Raw genomic sequence first — 23,072 nt, 5'->3', positions numbered from 1 at the left:
ATTTGTCAAAAAATAAAAGAAGTCAAAGATTGTCAAAGATAATTAATTATAATTAAATTAAATATAATTAAATAAGAAAATACATACACTTTGACAGTTCATGGGCTTCAAACCAAAAGTCTGAAATAAGTTAAAAAAAAAAAGCAATTAAAAAATATTGTCATAAAAGTAGGAAAGGAAAATTAAATTAGACAACAAATTAATAATTAGTAATTAAATTGGATGAACAATTTATATTTGTAGGCAACTAATTCTACATTCATTTGCATTAAATAAATATCTAATCATTAAAACAACAATCAAATTTCTGGCCTGAGTTGGTTCGGTGGCTGAAGACATTATTCAATTAATAATTTAATAATTAAAAATTAATTATTTTTCAATGGGATTTTTTTAAATCATCAACAGGAATTAGATAGAAAAAGGAAAAACCTTTATTGAAAAGCAATTTATTCAATATAACATGACTATTATAAGTAGAATGCTTTAATAATAGCATAGAATGTGTGATCTAGGTTAATAAATTTGACTAAAAACACTTTTTTTTTCTAAAAAAAATTACATTTTAATATACCTTCAATAACATGTAAAATGCAGGCAAATCAAATAGGCTAAAATTTCAGTTTGATTTGTCTTGTTTTGGGAAAAAATTGAAATACATAGAATTTAAAAAGACATTTTATAATTTAGTCACTTGTATAATAGTGGATGCTTGCATTTTTTTAATCTTTAAAGGTCTCAAGTTCAATCTCTAAGACTACCATTCTTTCTTCTTCTTCCTTCTTTTTTTTTTTTAACTTAATTCATAACTTAACTTCACAAACCCTAGCAGTCTCCTTTCTCTTTCCTTTTAATACCTACTGCTGACTACCCTCTCTCTAAACCTGCCAACTATCATCACTTAGCATTCTCTACCTTTCCTCCCTCGCACTTGTTCTTGCTTTACCTCGTTGGTCTCTTCCTCAATCTTCTCCAGAAGTTGCAACATCATCCCACTGGTCTCCTTCAGTTCTTTCTCAATCTTCACCACCATAACCTTTTCATTAATGCAATCTCTCTCTGCTTCTCTGGGGTTTCACCTCTTTGGCTTAATTTTTGCATTTTGTCCTTAGCTGTATGTTGATATTCATTCACCATCTGCATGATTTTGTGGGGTTAAAGGTTTTTTTTTTTTTTTGCTGACCTTAAGACTTAAACTATGTGTTTCTTTAGTTGAATTAATTAGTTAAAGATTATTGTGCATGTGTATTGATTTCACTTTTCTTTGTATTTTGCATTATGTTTTGAGTTGCTCTTTTTGTAAATTTTCCAACTTTGAGATAAAATTCTATTTCTAGGTTGTAATTTAAGAACTTTGGTCTTGATCTAAACTAAGCAGAGCTGGTATGGCTCGGTTCTTTTAAGAAATCAGTTCAGTTCTAAAAGGGTGAAGAACTTTGGTGGTGAAAACTCTGGAGTTGCTGACGATGAAGAACTCTAGTGGTGATACTACTCTAACCACTACTTACACATAATTTCTAGCAAATTGGTGAGGCTGGATATGGAAGCGATGACTAAAAGTAAGTTTACTCCAGTTAACTTAGCACAACATACTTATTGGAATTTAGTAGGTCACAACTATGGGAATATGCTTGAGCATTTCATTCAGAATTTTCATGAAATCTTTGTCTTTGTGAGGAACAGGTTTAGGTGGCTATTAAATTTAGATAGAAGTCGTGATTTGCAAGGAGCTTTATTAATCTATTGATATTGGCTGGATGAGAAACTTCATGATGTCTTAGGACACTTTTAGAAAGATTTTGAAGGAGTTTTAGTAGAGAATTTGGGTAACTAAATTAAAAACAATAAAAATATAATTATTGGTGTCTTTTATGGTTACAGTTCACTTTTTCCTGCTTATTAGCATTCTCTAGTTTGGTCTCAACCAAGGACTCCACCAAAAAGTTCAGCACTACAACTCAACTCTCCTACATCTCTAAACAATTTGCAACTTGAGGTAAATATTATGATGGTTTCGGCAAAGACTTCAATCATTGTATTTACTAAGCAATATATATAAACAGAGCTGGATGATACATTCTGAACTAATAACTAGAAGAGATTAGGATATGGTACAGGTGATTAGGATATTCAAACCATAACAAACTACAACAAACCAATCCTGATAATCCTTATCGTGCCTCCTCAATTCTAGCCAAGGGGTGGCAAAATTGTTAGTTGCTTAGTGAGATATTCATGTTGAGATTTTGGTACTGCTTTAGTGAGAACATCTGCTATTTAATCCTTTATTTTTTCTTGGTGACCTTATCTCATATGAAGTGGAAATCAACTTCCACATGTTTCATGCGAAAATGAAAAACTGAGTAAGAAGTAAGGTACGTAGCACCTACGTTATCACACCAGAGAAAAGGAGTTGGCTACTGTGGAAGGGATATCTCATTAATGAGAGACTGTAGCTAAATAACTTCAGCTGTTGCAGCACTAATCGCTTGGTGTTCTGCCTTTGTTGACGACTTAGCAATAGTGGGCTACTTCTTTGATGCCTAAGAGATTAAGTTAGAGCCCATATAGATGGCATGGCCGGTGACAGACTTCCTATCGTCCAAGTTGCATGCCTAGTAGGCATTGGTATACATAGTAAGCTAGTGGTGCAGTGATTTGAAGAAAAATATGCCAGTTGTGTGGATTTTAGGTAATGCAGAATGCATTTTAGAGCCTGCCAACATGTTACCAATTGTGAGTGAACATGCTAAGAGACTTGATGGACAGGGAATGAGATGTCGGGTCATGTGAGCTATAGATATTGTAAACCTTTAACAAGCATACGATACAGAGAAGCATCACTAACAGGTTGATCATTAGTGGTTCAAGGCTTTTCACTAGGCACAACGGGAATAGAAATGGAGTTACAGCTGTACATATTTGCTTTGGCTAATAAATCACCAATATACTTGACTTGCGTGAGAAACATACCAATGGAAGTGAATTTAGCTTTAAGACCTAAAAATTAGTCTAAGGGACCTAAGTCTTTTAACATTAAATCTTATTGAAGATAAGAAATGAGGTGTTGGACAAATGAAGTATTCGTACCTGCAATGATGATGTTGTGGACATATACAAGGCAAAAGAGTTGAGTTATACCATCCTTGTAGTGTAGAAGAGATGAGTCTGCAGCTAAGATTCTAAACCCTTTGGTGGTCAACACGCTTGTGAACTTTTTATACTACTGGTGAGGAGCTTGATAGAGGCTGTATAATGAGCAATGCAATTTCCAGACATGGGCGGGTTTGTCTCTATCAAAGAAGACCAGGGCTATTTCATAAAAACAGTATCTTGTAACTCACCATGGATGAAGGCATTGGATATATCCAATTGCCTGATAGGCCATCCATTAGAAACTGCTTAAGAAAGAATTAATCAAATGGTTTGTGGCTTAACCACATATGAAAAAGTCTCTAGAAAATCAAGTCCATGGCTTTGATGATATTCTTTCGCTATAAAATGGGCTTCGTACTTGTCTATAGACCATCTGCTTTTTGCTCAACTCTAAAGACCCACTTGCACTGACAATATTTTGTGTTGTCTCCTGTGGTACTAGTTCCCATGTGTCTGCTTGAATGAGGGCGCTAAGTTCTTTTTGCATGACATCACGCCACGCACTGTGTTGAATTGCTTTAGTGTAACCAGTAGGAACGTCAGGTACATAAGCAGTATAAATTTTGTGGTGGGGCAGGAGAACCACTCAGATCAATTATTATTTAGATTCCGTCATTAGATTATGACATAGCAAGGTGTGATGATGGGCTTTTTGTAAGGACAAGCGAGGAGGTAGGTGTTTAATGGTAAGTGGGGTAAGTGTTGGATAAGGACTTGGTGGGGCAGTGGGCATGGGTCTAGCATGTGATGCTGATGTCAGATTTGGAGAGCTGTGGATGATGTCAGTCATGGGGAATTTAGTAAGGAGCAAAATTGTATAGGTGCAGGGCCCAGCATGCCAGACGTGCCACCAGGTGGTGGTGGAACTATTGGCAGTGGCATGAGAAAGATAGTAGGATGGGAAGAAATAGGTGCAGTTGTCCCACTGCCATCAGTCACTTTCGAATGGAAACATCTGTTCATAAAAAAAGACATGCCGTGAGATATAAATTTTCTTAGTGGATAGATCCAATCAGAGATATCCCTTGTGGAATTTACCATAGCTTAAGAAGGCACATTTAGTACACTTAGCATCAAGTTTATGTTTGGAATATGGCTTAAGTTACAAATAACACAAACATAACACGAAACTCATGGTAATTAGGTGGAGATTGAAATAAAATTTCATAGGGAGTTTTTGGGATAGTGTCAACCGAAAGGATTAATAGTGTAAACTAAAAGAAAAACACATCAAATGATGAAAAATTAGTAATTTTAAATTTTAATGTAATTAGTGTCTCATGTAACATAAATTTTTATTTTATTGTAAAATCACATATTTTAATTGTAACAAATTGTAACTCAATTACTAATAATCTTAATTACTATTAGGAAACTAAAATATTAAAGTTAAGAAGTTAAAGTTTAAAGATTTTACTCCAAAGGCACATAATCAAATTTCAATATCTAATTCGGTAATTAAGACCATCAAATGTTAATCCTCTAGTTTATCTACACAAATAACTTGATCAAAGCTTCCTTGAATGAACCAAAACTCCTTTCTTATGCTCCCTCTATTCGGCCAACCTTGCACAAGGTGGAGTTTAGGGTTTTTCTAGGTTTTAAGGTTTATAGAAGTGTATAAAAACTATTTCCATACATGTAACTCAAGAGTTACAACTTCTAATATCTCTTGAATTAAGCATGAAAGGAAGAAGATGAAGAAATTTTACTGGAGAGAGAGAAAGAGAGAGTTGCGTCCAAAACGAAGAAGAAAATGATCAAAATTATTTTTCTCCATTCTTAAACTCAACTCAACTCAACTAAGTCTTTATCCCAAAAATTTGGGGTTGGTTATATGGATTCGCTTTTTCCACTCTGAACGATTTTGGGTTAAATCCTCAGAAATGTGTAATGCTTCTAAGTCATGCTGTACTACTCTCCTCCAAGTCAATTTAGGTCTACCCCTTTTTTTCTTTCTATCCTCTAGCCTAATGTGCTCTACTTGTCTAACTGGAGCCTCCGTATGTCTACGCTTCACATGACCAAACCACCTCAATCTCCCTTCTCTCAACTTATCTTCAATTGGCACCACTCCTACCTTTTCTCTAATACTTTCATTACGGACTTTATCTAGTCTAGTATGGCCACTCATCCACCTTAACATTCTCATCTCTGCAACTCTTATCTTAGATGCATACGACTCTTTCAGTGCCCAACACTCACTACCATATAGCATAGCCGGTCGTATGGTCATGCGGTAAAATTTTCCTTTTATTTTATTGGGAATCTTACGATCACATAAAACTCCGTGCACGTCTCCACTTCAACCATCCGGCTTTAATCCTATGACTAACATCCTCCTCACATCCCCATCTACTTGAAGGTGAGCCTAGATATTTAAAGTGATTACTTTGGGACAGTGCCACTCCATTCAAACTAACTCCTTCCCTATCACCAGTTTGGCCTTCACTGAACTTGCAATGCATGTATTCTGTCTTCGTTCTACTTAACTTAAAACCCTTTGACTCTAGAGTACTTCTCCAAAGTTCTAGCTTCCTATTGACTCCTTCTCGTGTCTCATCTATCAGAACAATATCATCCGCAAACATCATGCACCAAGGAATACTCTCTTGTATATGTTTCGTCAGTTCATCTAAAACTAATGTAAAAAGGTAAGGGCTTATGGCTGATCCTTGGTGTAATCCAATTGAGATCGGAAAATCTCTTGTGTCCCCTCCCACTGTGCGCACAATAGTAGTTGCTCCTTCATACATATCTTTCAATACTTGTATATACCTAATAGATACCTTCTTTTGTTCTAACGCATTCCATAAGACCTCTCTTGGAACACTATCATAAGCCTTCTCCAAATCAATAAAAACCATGTGTAGATCTTTTTTTCCATCTCTATATTTCTCCATTCTTACTTTTAAAAATTTTAATTTCTCTAATTATAATAAATTTGATAAGTATCCACATCTAAAGTGTTTTCTTATTCTTATTAGGCCACTTGTCAAGTTAAGATAATTAAGAAATTAAAATATTAATTAATTAGCATTATGAAAAATACTAATTGACTATCACTTTCTCTCTCCTTTGACTGAAATCAAATTAACTCAATTAATTTCATTCCTTAAGAATAATTAATCAAGTTTACATTTAAACACTTTAAATATTAACTTGATTACATCCATTTATGAATTTAGTTTCAAGTCATGTTAGGGACTTTGTAATATAATTACAAATTAAAATTATTAATTTGATTAATTAACTAAAGTATTTAATCAATTAATCAAATTAATTATACTTTGATCATGTTGTTCTTTATGTGTGCGATTTCATAGGTGCATCACTAATTGACAATGAGAATAATATTAACTCTTTAATATTATTGAAACTATTTAATACTTAAAATGAAATTTCCTTTTTTATTTTTAGTTCTCATAAATCATGGTTAACACCTAGCATAGTATACTATGACTACCCAATTAGTTATGAATTAATATTTAACTCATGAATCTTAATCATACATACCATGCACTAAAATTTCTTCATTACACAATCTCGATTCTAGCTAGAGTCATGATTTATGTCAAACTCTTATTGCTTAGAATCATATATCCTCATTTTAATTCTAATTCTTGATTATTAAGACTTTCCAGTCAGAAACACTTTTCTAACTAAGTCTATCTGTCATGGCCAAGAACTTAACTTATCAAGAATAATTTAAATGAATATAAGATTTTATTCCTATTTACTTAGGGTAATGGATCCCATCTTAACTAAATACCTATCTACATATATAACTTATCGGAGTTAACACATGCCCGCATACTCATATTTAGTATAAGCATGAAAGCAGTATCATACTAAAATCACCTATATACAAGATAACAGTGCCATCCAAGGTCAATGAATTATATGCACTATTATGATCTAGATGATTATGTATTGATAAGGGTAAACTCCATGTACGTATCATTTACGTTATTGGTTTAGCCTACTTATCTTATAAGTACCTATTTTGTTTATTATGTGGCATGAAAATCATCATTCCATATCATAAGTATCTCATGCTAACAAATAAATATGACAGTTTATATGGATAAATATTATCTTCTGACGTATCAAAAACTGTAAACCATAATTTATAGTACTTATATCAGAATATTCTGTCACTCATATTCTTAGTACTTTAAGAATGAAACATCTAACAAGTTACTAAAGGATATTTTCAATTGAATTTAAATCATTTAAAGTTAAAAGAAAAAGATATATGACATTAAAAGGGAATAATCATTTACAAGATACAAATTTCATGATATGTTTTAGAGCATATTACTAACAATCTTCCACTTGCACTAGAGTCAATCATTACAAAATCTTAGACCCATCTTCTCAAGATGTCGATCCAACTAGTTTTGTGTCATAGCTTTTGTGAATGGATTAGCTAGGTTCTCAACTAAAGCTATCTTCTACATGGCTATATCGCCAAGGTTTTTTTGCTTAAATAACAACACCATTGTTATCATAGTATAGAGGAATAGGTGACACAATCGAAGGAACCACTCCAAGTTCTGTAGTGAACTTCTTTATCCAAATAGTTTCTTTTGTAGCATAAGATGTAACAATATACTTGGCCTCTATAGTACAATCTGCAGTTATTGTTTGATTAGAATTTTTCCAGCAAATTGTACCTCCATTACAAATAAATACAAAATCTGATATGGACTTTCTATCATCCACATTTGATTGAAAATTAGAATCTGTAAATCTATCTAGTAGTAAATCACCTCCTCTATATATCAAGAGTAAATTCTTAGTTCTTCTCAAGTACTTAAGGATATTCTTGACTGCAGTTCAGCATTCTAAACCTAAATTAGATTGAAACCTGCTAGTCAAACTAACAACATAAGTGATATCTGCTTTGTACACAACATAGCATACATAAGACTTCCAATTGTTGAAGCATATGGAATTCTTGTCATCTTTTCTCTTTTTTCAGATGTTTTTAGAGATATTTCTTTAGAAAGATGGATACCCTGCCTTGTAGACAACAATCTTCTCTTGGAATCAAGCATGTTAAACCTTTTTAACACCTTTTCTAAGTACAGATTTTGAGACAAACCTGTCATTCTTTTTTATCTATCTCTATAGATATGAATTCTCAGAATATAGGTTATTTCCCTTAATTATTTAATTAAGAAAGTATCAGACAACCAGATTTTTTACATTTGTTAGCATATCGATATCATTACCCATTAATAGTATGTCATCCACGTATAAAACAAGGAAAATGAGTGCACTCCCACTGACCTGCTTATACACACATGGCTCATCTTCATTTTTTAGAAAACCAAAGATTTAATAGCTTCATCAAAATGAATGTTCTAACTTCTTGAAGCTTGTTTTAGATCATAAATAGATCTTTTAAACTTGCATACTTTAGAACCATTCTTGTATTCAAAACTCATAGGTTGTTTTATGAAAATGTTTTCCTCTATGTATCCATTGAGAAAAGAAGTTTTGACATCCATTTGCTAAATTTCATAATCATAGTATGCTATTATTGTCAATAAAATCCTAATGGATTTTAGCATGGCTACAGGCGAAAAAGGTCTCTTCATAATTGATCCCTTGTTTTTGGCGAAATTTTTTTGCTATGAGCCTTGTTTTATAGGTCTCTGTCTTTCCATCAGAATCAATTTTCCACTTAAAAATTGATTTCTTCCCTATTGGTACAATACCTTCTAATGGATCCAGAAGATCCTAAACTTAATTCTTATGCATGGAATCCATTTCAAATTTCATGGCATCTATCCATTTTGAAGAGTCTATATCCGATATAGCTTCTTCATAAGTCATAGGATCATCACCATGATCTACTTCTTCATGAACAAACAACTCTTGTTCATTCTCACGAAGAAATCTATATCTATCTGGAGGATGAGATATTCTACTTGATCTTCGAGGAATTGTTGTGGAGACATTATCAATAGGGATAGGCTCAGTGGATGGATCAATATCCATAGGTTTCTTTTTCACCTTTTCCTACTCTCCTGCCCCCTTTAACTTTTCTTTTATAAGGAAAAGTTATGGGTGGAAGTCCTATTTGTTCGTAGAAATCATCGAGTATTCTTTTACCGGTGATTTTTTCTTTTTGCATTTGTCTATGAATTTTTAATTCATTACATAATGCTACTCCTGCAGAAGCTACTTCTGAGGCTAGTTCTCCATAAGTATAATGGTTATATGGAAGCGCTCCGTCATTTTTGTCTCTAATTTGTTTCTTAACTCGTTCAACAAATAACGAGGGTAACCCAGAAAGAAATTTTTCTTTCCAAAAGTGAAATTGATTATCTTCCCTAGTAAAGACAAGGGCAAAAAAGGTATCTTTATACCATTTAGAATGAGACAGATCAGGACATCTTAAGTTCATTAATTGTTCCTGGGACCTATCCATGTATAAGCTAGCCGATTTTATGAAGTGCATGCCTATGGTGTATAACAAGGTATTGACACAATCCGAGACCATAGTGACACCCTCAGTTCGTAATTCTATTTTGACAGCGTAAAGAACTTGCGCTTGTCCTTCTTCAGATAAGGAAAAGTCCCACCAACCTCTTAATTGGCCGATAAAGCCAGCTATAATGGCTTTCGTTATCGCCTGATCAGTATTTCCTTTGGTTCTTGCATCCATGGCGTACATGGTCATAAACTGGATAATATTTTTGATTTGATAATCAGAAAGTCCATCTACGTTCCATTCTACAATTGAAGTTCCATCATATTGTACGTAATTATAATTTGTATCTTCAAATTGTAAATTAATTGGAGATGGCCTAGGATAATAAGCCTTCATTTCTACTGTGGCCCTAGATTTAGGGTAAGTAATCCTGTTTATTTCCACTAGGTGCTCTGATTCTTTTAGAATTGATTCAATCTTATTAATTTCTGTGCTATCATCTTCATTAGATGACTCAGATTCAAAAGTTTTTGACTCTTCCTTTTTAATTGAAGGAGCTAGATTAAGGTTATTTAATCTTTTAGTTAATTCTTCAATCATATCAAGATCCTTAGTTAAAGGAGCTACAGATTTCTTTTTAGAATCTAATCCTAGTTCAGTTAACCTTTTAGTTAATTCTTCTATCATTTTTGAATGATCTTCCTTAGCTAATTTTAAGCTTAATTTTTCAGATTCCATAGGTTTAAATAAAACCCTTTTCTCTATACTGGTTTTAGAGGTTTCTCCCTTCTCTATATGATAATCTCTTGATTTAAAATTTTGAATTTATGTTTCCACTCTGTTTACTATTGGCCTGTGGTGTATAAACTAAGATTGGTGAAATTGCTATGTTTATCTATCTTAGAAAAAGGCGTACAGTCAACTTCTTGACCTTCTAATACCTTATAAGATATTTCGGCCAAAGGTGGATGTATTCCTTTTAGGAGTTTTCCTTTTGAGGTAACAAAATTTCTGTAAGATGATTCTAGGGTTGTTAAGAACGTCCTATCTTCAAAATCAGGAAATGGTTTTTTTCTACAAGCAAGCATATATTTTAAAAATTTAGGAAATGTTTTAATTCCTCCTCTTTACTGATACCAAGAATACTCATGCAAATAAGAGTCTTGTTGGGTTTTTGAAAAGTTCATTTGAAATCATTTTTCAAATGGAGTTTCGTCCTTGGTTAAAGCCATAAATTTATATGGAGGTTTCAAACTTTCTTTGTCATAGCCCATATCCGATGGAGTTGGGCTTTCAGGACTTTTTAGGCCTATTGTATTTTTTGGGCTCGAAGGGATACTTCTCAAGTCCTCATACAAGGGCTGGGCCACTTGTTCTTCAGTTCTTTGGGTTCCTCCTATTGAATTTGTTCTTCCCATTGAATTTGTTCTTCCTAAAGGTTCTATTCCTGATAACAAAGATATGGGTAGGATTGGTTCTGAAATTACCGATCTACCAGAGAATGAATGTCTTGACCTTGTCCCAGCAAATGATATTGCCACAGTTCATTGGTTTGTTTCTACTATTGATTCAAGGTCACTTGATTCTTCCTTTTTAGGAGGAATTGCTTCTTCTAATATCTAATTTTTAGGTAGTTTAACCTATTCCCACTCAATGGATTTTGGAACTATTAAGTTTCCTTTTCCTAAGTCTGTGACAAAGAAGGTTGTGGTTCCTTTTGGAGAAATTAATTTTGTGGCTTCTTCCCTTAAGTTAGGAACTACTGTGTTCATTGCCTTGTAATGAATTCTATAAATAAGAATTATATTTTCAGATCTTGGTAACATTTCATAACCAGATGTTTTAATATCCAAAGATAAAGCAATCATGATATGAGGATCATCTATTGATAGAGTAAAATTGGGACAGCACGAAAAATAAATCAGGCCATCACATAAAGATGATTCGACTATTCCTATTAAGGAATCATTGAAGTTATTATGTCTCTTGTCTCGGATACAAATTAAAGTTGAGGTATTTAATCCTAGCCTAGTTGCAATTTTAAGAGCAACTTGAATGATTCCTATATGATAGAAGGAATATTTCTTTTAATGCTTTTTTAAAAGATCTTCAGAAAATAGACTCCCGGAATGTAATCCTTCATGGATAGGAGAGGCTTGTTCTACAGTTTCCACTACATAATCAAACTTAAATCGAAAACTGGTATTAGATTTACAGATAAGATTAGAAGAGATGGGAGGCAACTTTCAATTACTTAGATTATTTTCTATATTAGACAACAATAATATTTCTTTATTTTTTCATTTTTTGTTTTCCTTTTCTTCGAACCTAGCACTCCTAGAGCTATTAGACAAGCTAGAGAATAGTGTGTCCATTTGTTCTAGATCACTGTCAACGATGTTACTCCAATTGCCTAACACGCCTTTGTCTCGGCTTCTCCGGCTGTAGGATACGCGACTTGGGTTTCACTAGAACTTATGACCACTAACTTGGCTCTGATACCACTTGGGACTGAAGGATCTAAAAAGTAGCACATGGCGCTGTGTCTAGAAGTTGCTCTACCTTCCACCAATGAAGGGCTCGAGCGTTTACTAGTTTCCTTTCCAGTCGATATACCACTTTGTTGTGAAAGAAGATGGCAGAAAATAGAGAAGAGAAAGGATGGGAAACATTTAATACAATATTTAGAAATTATTATTTCTTAACCAGATATCTAAGAGACCTATAATTACACGGAACAAAATTAGATTCCGTTGATGTTCTTGCCAATCAAAATAGATGGTGTGGGTTTCTAGATGTTGATTGCATAGATCAGTACCATTTCTTATTAGTTCTTCTCTAAGATGTTCTACTTCTAGTCTATCAGTTAAATTAAGGCATAATAAATAAAAAATAACACGCTCAATATAAGTAGACATAAGTAAACAAAGAGATTTTCGATGCACAGAGTGCCTATTTAGGACAAGTGCAGAGCATACTTATCGTAGTATAATGAACAGTACTATGGAACAGTATTTAAATAGTAATATTTATAGAGCTACAGTCGTCGTCCCAACCAGTAGAGGTAATGGATGAGCTTGGTATGTTTGCAGATGGTGGAGAAGAATAGTAAACCCAGTAATCGTACTTACCAGATGGTTGTCTAAGAAGATCCACAGTAGTCAAGGATAGTGTTTTAAGTTCTTGGTTAAGTTCTTTTGCTTGATTAATTAAAACATCTATCTCACTAACTCGAGAGAAAGCTGATTGAGATTGAGAAAATACCATATATTTTATTTATAAAACAGTATACACTTAGAACACTTTGAACAAAACAGAAGGCGTAATAGAGAAACTGAGAATAAGAACTTTTACAGAGAAAAACATAAAGACTTTTATTGCATACTACATTCTGCTTGTTGGGCAGGTCAGGAGTCCTTTTTATAGGAGCTGGAGAGAATCTTCTGGCATCATTGAGGACGTCACTTTTAGTGGCAGACAAGGATGAGTGGAGGGCTGGTAGTAATGGATGGCTGTCAGTAGTGTCTTTTAGACATGACAGATGCTTTAACACAGACACTTTTAGTACTAATAAGAATCTTCGTACCCTTTATAGTCCATAAGGGTCTTGGCTGTCTTTAAAGTATTGTTCTTCCATGTCAGTGTCACTGTCACTTTCTTCTTTATCATGGGCTTTTGAACACTCAGCCGAATCTTTTGCTTTTGAGTTGGCTTCTTTGTCATCTTCTGATAATGCATTGAGCAACTGTTGGCGAAGCTCATCTTTTGGTACTAACTTGAGCAGATCTTTGAATAGGTCAGTAAATTGGAAGAGACTGATGGATAGAATACTGATGGCTTTTTAGCCAGATGAATTAGTCCTTTGGAGGAGTAGATTGAAGGCGGCTCACATTTATCCCACCATTTAATTAGGACTCTTCGAGTTAACTATGGAACATGCTCTGTATAGAAATCGGAAAATTTTTTATATTTCTTTTTTGAGATAATATAATCCCATCTAACTATCCAGGGAATTTTACATAGGATAGTGAATAATAGTCTTGGATCCTTTAAGGATTTATTCGAGTCAGCAAACTGCTCATAAACTTCTCTGACCTTATTAGGTAGAGCTATAGGAAAAAGTCCCCAATTGAAAAACTATTCATAAAACCAAGAGGGAAATTCCCATGAATCTGTCTAACTGGAACTGTATGAACCAGCTAAACTTCCTTTGTTTATTTTCATATATTAAGGCTTCAGTCCAGGCTTGCAAATAATCAAAATAATTAAAATACCTGGGTTTTTCGAAATTTAGTTCCTTTTGCTTGAATAGAGAATCTCTCCATTCATCATAGGATATTATCCTTCTAATTATGAATTTGATGAATGCCCACTCATTAGCGGACCTTTCTGTTGGAGAAAAGACAACTGAATCAGTTTCGGCTAAGATGGCTTGGTAATAAGTGTAGTCCTTGGGTAAATAAGGATTCACTGTATGGTGTTCAGTGTAAAAATTGGCAACCTCATAAGGTTTTAGGTTTTTATGTTTTTTATCCATTGGCATAAGGAAACAGTAGCTGATAGGGTTGTAGGGGTAATTAACCTCTTTTGCATTATTTGTTAGTAGTATGCCCTAGAGCATATCATTTAGTATGTATCTTGTACATATTTTTATTAATGAAAGGCTTTTCCATTTTTCCATTTACATAATATATTTATGTGTAATAGAAAAGGTCCATTGATATTTTGTTAGAAATATTATTCTTAAGTTGTTAAGAATATGAGTGACTTTATTTCTAGCACAAAGCATCATAAATAGGTTCACAATCGAGGATACTTCATAATAAGGACATGACTTATTCAGAAATATTGTATTCATATTTGTTCCCAAGTTATTTATATGAGATATAAATAAGATGGAATGGTGAGTCTCATGCCATATGAAAAACATGATAGGTACTTATAAATGATAAGTAGGCTGAACCAGAGACACTTATGACAAGTACATGGAGTTTGCTCTTGTCAATGTTTTGTCATAAATCATATCAGTGCATATAATCTTTAGACCTGAGATAGCACAATTATCTTGTATATAGGTAGTTTGAGTTTGATACTGCTTTCATACTTTTATTGTGTATGGTTATATGGGCATGTGTTGGCTCCTACTAGTTATATATGGAGGTAGGTGTTGATCAAGATGGAATCTGTTCCTCTAAGTAAATAGAGATAAAATCCTATGTTCATTTAATTATTCTTGATGTTTCAAGTTCCTGGCAAGGACAGATAGATTTAATCAGAAAAGAGTTTCTGATGAGAAAATCTTTTTAATCAAGAACTGGAATTAAAAGAGAACATAATATTCATAGCGAATGGAGTTTGACATAAATCATGACTCCAGCTTGAGTTGGGATTTTGTAACAGAGAGATTCTAGTGCATGGTAATATATGATTATAGGTTCATTTAAGGTAAACCTTATTACTAATTGAGTGTCCATGGCATGCTATGCTAGGTGTTAAACATGGTCTATGAGGTGCATAAAATAATTTAGAGAAATCATTTATGGTAAGAAAGAGTTCTGATGGTATTAAGAGTTGATATCATATCTCATTACCAATTAGTGATGAGCCTAATAAGTCACACACATACACAAGTTATCACCTAATTAAATATGATTTAATTAATTAATTAAAGAGCTTAATTGATTAATTAAATATGTTTGATTTGCAATTAGATTGCAAAGTCCCTAGCATGACTTGGAACCAAATCTAGATTATTGGATGTATAGTATAAGTTAAATTTATATTTAAAGTGTTTAAATATGAATTTAATTAATGAGAAATTAATTAATAGATATTAATTAATTAATTTATATTTGATATAAATTAATTAGAAGAAGAGAAATAATTATTTTGGGTTAAGAACTCAAAATTAAAGCATAGGGGCATTTTGGTCATTTCGTAGTGTGACACGTGGCACCATTAGATGGTGACACATGGCATTACACATAAGCTTGCCAAATGTCTTTTAATCATGTAAGATGATTAAAATTAAGATTAAATATAGGTTTGACATTTGGCACAATGTGATTGGGTCACTTAAACCTAGAGCTAATCAAAGGGTGACATGTGGCAAGGGTTTAATGTGTTAACCTTGCTATATAAGTGTTGTTATGAGAAAAATAAAACACAACCAGTAGCCACACTCCTTTGTCACGCCATTTTGAAGCTCTCCCTCTCTTCCTCTTCATCTCTCATCAATTTAAAGAGATTAGCCATCAATCTCTTAAATTAAAAATACTAGAAATTGTTTCTAGTGTCCTGTTTACATCTCTAATCTCTTAAAAGGCAGAACTTGAATTTCTAATTAATAGAAAAAGCTTTAGAAGCTGTTCAAGGGCTGCCATAGGTGTTCTTTGTGTGGACAAGCTAGAGGGACAACATTTGGTGTCCTGAAGACGAATCTCAAAGGCGTAAATACGCTGCAGTACATCAAGAGGTTAGTGTAATCATTCTTGATTTAATCTAGGGTTCTAAAATTAATCTGATTAATTTTAAAATCTTAAATGGCAAATACAGATCCAAAAAACATATTAAAAGAGTTTTAATATGTTGTTTATCATTGAAATCAAATAGATAAAAAGAAATCTTGCATGATGCATGTGACCCTAGGTGAAATTTTTGATTTCAATGGTATAAACTTGTGCTTTTCACGCTTCCGTTCTTTCATTATTAGCTTCGATACTGACAGTATAAGCATCTTCTCTGAGTTTATCCACCATTTTAGGCGGAGGAGGCGATACCTCATGGGTTCACTTTAAGGGAGTCATTGGTGCCTTTTAACTCATGTCCTGTAAGAAATTCACGAGTTAAAAAATCAGGCAAAGAATTATTTCCTCCCTTGATGAATTCTATATCAAAGTCAAATGCAGATAATGTAACACCCCTATGTTTGGTAGTGCGTTCTACTGTTCCAGTGACAGTGTCTGTCCGGACAGCTAGAATGCTTGGAATTATATTTAAATATTAGTGTGGATATATAAGGTAGTGAAATACAATAGAGAAAAATTCAAGAAAAACAAAGGAAAAATAATAACAATGAAATGTAACCAAGTTAAACGAGCTAGCACCGCAGCGATGGGTGACCGCACGGGGAAGTCACGGTGCAAGCAATAGCCGACCCCAGGACTGCAGGAAACCCTTAAAATTTAGTTTCGAGACATAATTAAAGACTTATTGAAGTATAAATGTCATTAGAAATATAAAAAAAATTAATTAATTAGTACAAAGAAAAACGATAAATCGAGAAAATGACAAAACTTGGTGTTACCGAAAAATTGAGAATACAACCCGAATAGAGGCATTGTGGTTATTTGACACCTAGAGTTGACTTTTGACCTCAATGTCCATTAAAAATAAGTGGTATTACACTTTGAAAATATCATGAAAAATAAAAATGTGGTACATTATTTAAATAGTGAAAGAAATGAGGCAAATGTGCAAATTATGGAACTTTAACTAATTAAATCATTAATTTATGGTTAGTGCTCCACTAAGTGGGATTAGTGGACATATAAAACCAAGTGGACAACATGCAAATTCACTTTCTTCCTCATTTTTTTCACTTTGCTGAATTGCTTTCTCAAGTTCTTCCATGGCCAAATGTTCTTCCAAGCTTCCTCCATGGCCATTCATGCATAAGCTCAAATCTACCATGATTCAAGCCATATTTCTTCAAACTCCCTTCATTAAAAGTGGTCTTCAAACAATGGGTAGTATGTGGGCAGCAAAAAAGAGAGGAAATTCCATGGATTTGTGAAGCTCAAGTTGAGGTTAGTGCTTAATCTTTCCATTTACCTTCACCAATCCTTGTATTGAGCTTTGAGTAAGTAGAATTGCTAAGAAAAATTGAGAAAATGATGAGTATTGGTGAACTTTAGTTTTGGCAGCCATGAGAATGCATGGTTAGTGACTTATTCTTATATGTATTTGATGGGAATTAAGGTTGATTAACTCAAATAGAAGTGGTAGTAGGTTAATGTCCAAGTATGTGCATGTTAGTGCTTGAATTAAGGGTTTGAAATGGGACCTTGATGCTTTGGCAAACTGCCATGTTTGGCAGCCTATAATATCATGAATTTGTGTGTGTAATATGAAGTTTATTAATGAAATATGATGGTGTTGAATTGTGGGCAGTTTGTATAATTGCCATGGAAGTGTATGTGTAAAATAAGTATTGATGTACATTGAATTTGGGTGGATATGAATGTTGGACTTTAATGGTGAATTGTGTGCATTGAGCACTTGAGTGTTTTGCCAATATGCTTGCTGGAATTGTGTTTAGTATTTGTAGAAGTGCTATGAATAAATAATAAAGTCATGAGGATGAGGAGGAATGTCAAATTGGAAGTGTAATTGTCTTGTGCAAGTTGTGTATGTTGGCAACACCTAAATTAGGTCATAAGTGCAAAACTGTGAACCCAATTGGTACGAGGCCAATGGAGGGTGAAACTAGACACGAAATAGGCCAACTTTCATGTAGAAATGTTGTCAAAATTCTGTCTAGAAACTGACCTTAAAAATGACCAAATCTGGATTAGTGACTTGAAAGCCTGAAAATTGACCATTTGGGCAACAGTTAGTGTTTTGGCCATAACTAACTCAAAACAGGTCCAAATGACTTGAAATTTTTACCATGAATAGTTTAGACATAGATCTACAATTCTTATGGAGACACCAAACCCAGAAATGGCCAGAACCAATCCAAATAGCTTGCACAAGTTCAGGTACCAAAACTGGCCGAACCAAAAGTGACCTAAAAATGACCTAAGTCTACCATTTTAGTGCATTCTGTCCAGCATTGGTAAATTGACCATATCTTGATTTACACAACTCAGAATAACCTGAAATTTTGCCCCGTGTGCAATAAAACATAGACCTACAAGTTTGTAATTTGGATCGAAACCTGAAAATCAAGGGAACTAGGTCATTCGGCTAGGTCAAAATAGTACACTGAAATCTGGTAAATTGCAATAAAATGCAATACACTTGGAAATGAAATTGGTAACATATATCAACACTAAAGGGCTATAAAATGTGACATATTGGTAACATTAGAATTAACTCACTTAGAGTGCATCAAGGGTCAACATTATAGGTTGACTAATGAAATGAATTGAAGGGAATAGTACCAAGAAAATTTAAATATTGGATTTTATTATTAGAAACAAATTCATTGAGTACTAAAATACTTTAAATTGTGTGTTTCAATTGAAAAGGATATTGAGAAGCATAAAGAACACTGAGTCAGGGCCAAGAGACATATATCAGAGATCTGTGCACAATACTTTTTATATTCACTACTTTTACCAGAAAATTTATTTGGAGAATTGAGTTATGAATGATTTTTTATTGTTTTGACTTGGGAATTTTATTTGGAAATTATTGTGTTGCCTACTTTACAAATGGAAAATTTTGAGATAAAATATGATTTGTGGTTTGTATGAAATATTGTGATTTGGAATTGTTTTGATTCACACTTGGCATGACAATGTTACTATGTTCTTCCTCCATTTATGGGGTGAATGTGATTATATTCCTCCCTCATTGACTTGTCAATCTAAGGTGAGTGTGGATGAGTTCTCATTATCTAGCTAGCTACCTCCCTCATTGATTTCGATTAGTTGAGTGAGTGTGCCTTGTCGTGGTGTACAATGCGGCATATTCGGAAAAGTTTGTGTCATGACCTAAATTGTGTTATCGATTGGCAATACTATGTTAGTCAAATTGTTGATCAAATTTGTGTTATATGAGCTTTGAAAAATTACGAATTGTTTGAATTGTAAATTGTCAATAAAAGTTTTACATACCGCTTTTTAAATTGTTATTGTGCACCACTGAGTAAGTTTTACTCAGCGATAGCTTTTTTATTGCTGTCGCAGGTAGACAGACGGACAGAGCAGCAGAATAGGCTGCTTATGCTACATTTTGATATCTCACCGGGTATATTGAGTATACCATATTTTGTAATTTTTGTTGTAATGTATTTACACTGTATTTATATATTTTACTTGGTCTTGAGCAGTTGTAAACTAAAATTATAAATTATTTTGGCTTGTAAAAATATTGTGACATGTTTCTTTTATCTCATCTTTTGGAAACACTGGAAAATTGATTGTTGAATTGTGTTGACAATTATTGAGGAAATTATTGTGTTGAACTGTTATTGGAGTTTGAGATTGAGAAAAATATTGGAAGTGCTTTTTACAGGTTTTTGAAAAACTATTTTATTCAAAATACAGATGGCACTCTACCAAAATTTTTATAGAAATTATTAATACTTCAAATGTGTTATCTGGTTTCACTTCAGTTAAAAATTTTTTTAACACCTATAAATAGTGCTCACCACTGTAAAAAGAAGTAAGAAAAGGTTTAAAATCCCTTGTATGTATTTAATGGATTATCAGTAGATGAAGTTGGTAATTCATTAGGTATACTATAAGATCATGTTATGCCTTACGGAGGGATAGGGTGCGACAGATAATATGGCTTGCCATCTAGCAAAGATTTGTTTTGAAGCAATGTTTTTAACATCTTTTAAGAGTATCTCTTTTGCACTCTTACAATCAACCCTTATAAGGAATTTCTGATTTAATAAATCAAATTCAAACTTTTGTAAACAGAGAACCATAGATAAGATTTCTTTTTTAACAGTAGAGTAATTAACTCTTAGTCCTGTCCATATACTGCTGGTAAATCTGACCAGGGTTTCTTTATCGGCAATTCTTTATTTTAGAATGCCTCCGTATCCTTTGTCAGATGCATTTGTTTCCACTATCTTAAAGGCTTCAGGATGAGGAGTAGCTAGATAGGGTAATGATTTGACTCTTTGTTTTATTTTTCTGACAGATAAGGTGTGTTCTTGGGTCCAGGGTATTGGATTCTTTTTCAATCTTTGGAAAAGTGGTTTGGCATCTTGTGCTAAACTTTTATAAAAGTCAGCAACATAATTGAGGTTACCTAAAAATCTCTGTAATTGGGTCTTGTCTTTTGTTTCATCAGGAAATTTATCGATAAACTCTATGGGAATAATAGATCCTTTTTCTATGTTATGTCCTAAAAATCTTACTTTAGTCTGGAAGAGTTTTATCTTCTTAGCTAAGACTACTAAACCATTTATTTTTACAACTTTGATAAACACATTTAAGTGCTTAAAATGTTGATCTATTATTCTGGAGAAAATAAGAATATCATCAATGTATACTATTGCCAATGCTGAATAAGCATTAAATATTTCATTCATAATTTTTTGAAATTCTGATGGGGCATTTTTAAGCCCAAATGACATCACATTCCATTCGTAATGCCCAAATGGTACAGTAAAGGCAGTTTTATACCTATCTTCTTCAGCTATTTGGATTTGCCAATAGCCAGATTTCATATCAAACTTTGAAAATATTTGGGCCTCATAAAGTCTATTTAACAGACCTCTTTTATTAGGCAATGGATATCTGATCCATCTAAGGGCCTTATTTAAAGGCTTATAATTGATGACTAGTCTAGGAACTCCTCTTTCTAATTCAGTAGCATTTTTAACATAAAAAGCTGGACAGCTCCATGGGCTTTGACTTTTTCTAATAAACCCTTTTGCCTCGAGGTAAGCAATTTCCTATTTATAGATTTCTAGGTGTCTTGGACCCATTGTAATGGGCCAGGCCTTAGTTCGTATCATTTTTTTATCAAAGTCGGGCTCATATGGTAAATTAACCACATGTCTTTTTCTAGCCCAGAAGGCATTAGGAATGTTAGCACAAATGCTATTAAGCATTTCATTATGTAAACTTTTGATTTTTCTTTGTATTATAGGTTCATTAACATTTTCTTCTATGGTTTTATATTCTACTTCTCTTTTTAGAGAATTTATAAATTTTTCTTTATTCTTGAGGTTACTTTTAAGCACATCAATTTCTCTTTCTACTGGTAAGGAGATAAATTAAAAAATAATCTCTTTTCCCTCTATTTCAAAAACAATTCCCTTTTCTGTTATTGATTTAATCGAGTACAGCATGTGTAAAAATGGGTTTCCTAATATTACTGGATGAGATAATCATTTTACTAAAATAAAGGGGATTTCAAAACATATTCCTTAGTTACAGACAACAGTGTCGGATAATTTAAACCTAACACTCATCTTGCTACTATCTGCTATATATAACTCCTCTATAGTTTTAGAGAAATACTTTGAGGGTACTAATCCTTCATTTATACAGCATAAATCAGCGCCTGAATCTATTAAGGCTATTGTACTAAATAAGTACTCCTTTTGAACAACTATGGTAATTCATGTATGCCATTTGTGAGTGACAACTCGATCTATTCTATTAACATACTAAAGGTTATTAATACTATTAGTATTATCTTCAACCTTATCTTCTTCTTCTTCTTCTTGCTCAGCTATTAGCGGAGATTCATTTTTTACTTCGAGTAAAACTACTCTTTCTTTTAAGTGATATAATTCAGTTTTTACTGAATTAATTTCTTGTCTTAATTCTTTTATTGTAGGTTCTCTTGGCATTTTAGCCTCTTTAATTTTTTCCATAATTTCTTTAAGATTATATTGATTTTTCTTCTCTTCTATTTTCTTTTCTAAAGGACTTTTATCCTTATACTGAAGGAACGGAAGCGTGAAAAACACAAGTTTATACCATTGAATTCAAAAATTTTCACCTAGGGTCACATGCACCATGCAAGATTTATTTTTATCTATTTGATTTCAATGATAAACAACATATTAAAACTCTTTTAATATGTTTTTGGATCTGTATTTGCCATTTAAGATTTTAAAATTAATCAGATTAATTTTAGAACCCTAGATTAAATCAAGAACTATTACACTAACCTCTTGATGCACTGCAGCGTGTCTGCGCCTTTGAGATTCTTCTTCAGTGTTAGTAGTATGCCCTAGAGCATATCATTTAGTATGTATCTTGTACATATTTTTATTAATAAAAGGCATTTCCACTTTTCCGTTTACATAATATATTTATGTGTAATAGAAAAGGTCCATTGATATTTTGTTAGAAATATTATTCTTAAGTTGTTAAGAATATGAGTGACAATATTTCTAGCACAAAGTATCATAAATAGGTTCACAATCGAGGATACTTCATAATAAGGACATGACTTATCCAGAAAGATTGTATTCATGTTTGTTCCCAAGTTATTTATATGAGATATAAATAAGATGGAATGGTGAGTCTCATGCCATATAACAAACATGATAGGCACTTATAAATGATAAGTAAGTCAGACAGTGACACTTATGACAAGCACATGGAGTTTACTCTTGTCAATGTTTTGTCATAAATCATATCAGTGCATATAATCTTTAGACTGAGATAGCACAGCTTATCTTGTATATAGGTAGTTTGAGTTTGATCGCTTTCATACTTGTACTATGTATGGGTATATGGGCATGTGTTGGCTCCTACTA

General features: G+C 33.1%; 1 long non-coding RNA gene across 1 annotated transcript; it reads left to right on the top strand.

Annotated features, from left to right (window-relative positions):
* Positions 1–776: 776 nt before the first annotated feature.
* On the top strand, positions 777–19,799 carry LOC131181538 (uncharacterized). The gene is made up of 2 exons (XR_009150071.1): positions 777–1,559; positions 19,522–19,799. It is a non-coding gene; the product is annotated as an uncharacterized LOC131181538 (long non-coding RNA).
* The last annotated feature ends 3,273 nt before the right edge of the window (positions 19,800–23,072 follow it).

This window comes from Hevea brasiliensis, chromosome 7, assembly GCF_030052815.1.
Source record: "Hevea brasiliensis isolate MT/VB/25A 57/8 chromosome 7, ASM3005281v1, whole genome shotgun sequence".
Lineage (NCBI taxonomy): Eukaryota > Viridiplantae > Streptophyta > Magnoliopsida > Malpighiales > Euphorbiaceae > Hevea > Hevea brasiliensis.
Note: the sequence above shows the minus strand (reverse complement) of the source record. Positions and strands in the feature narration are given on the sequence as shown.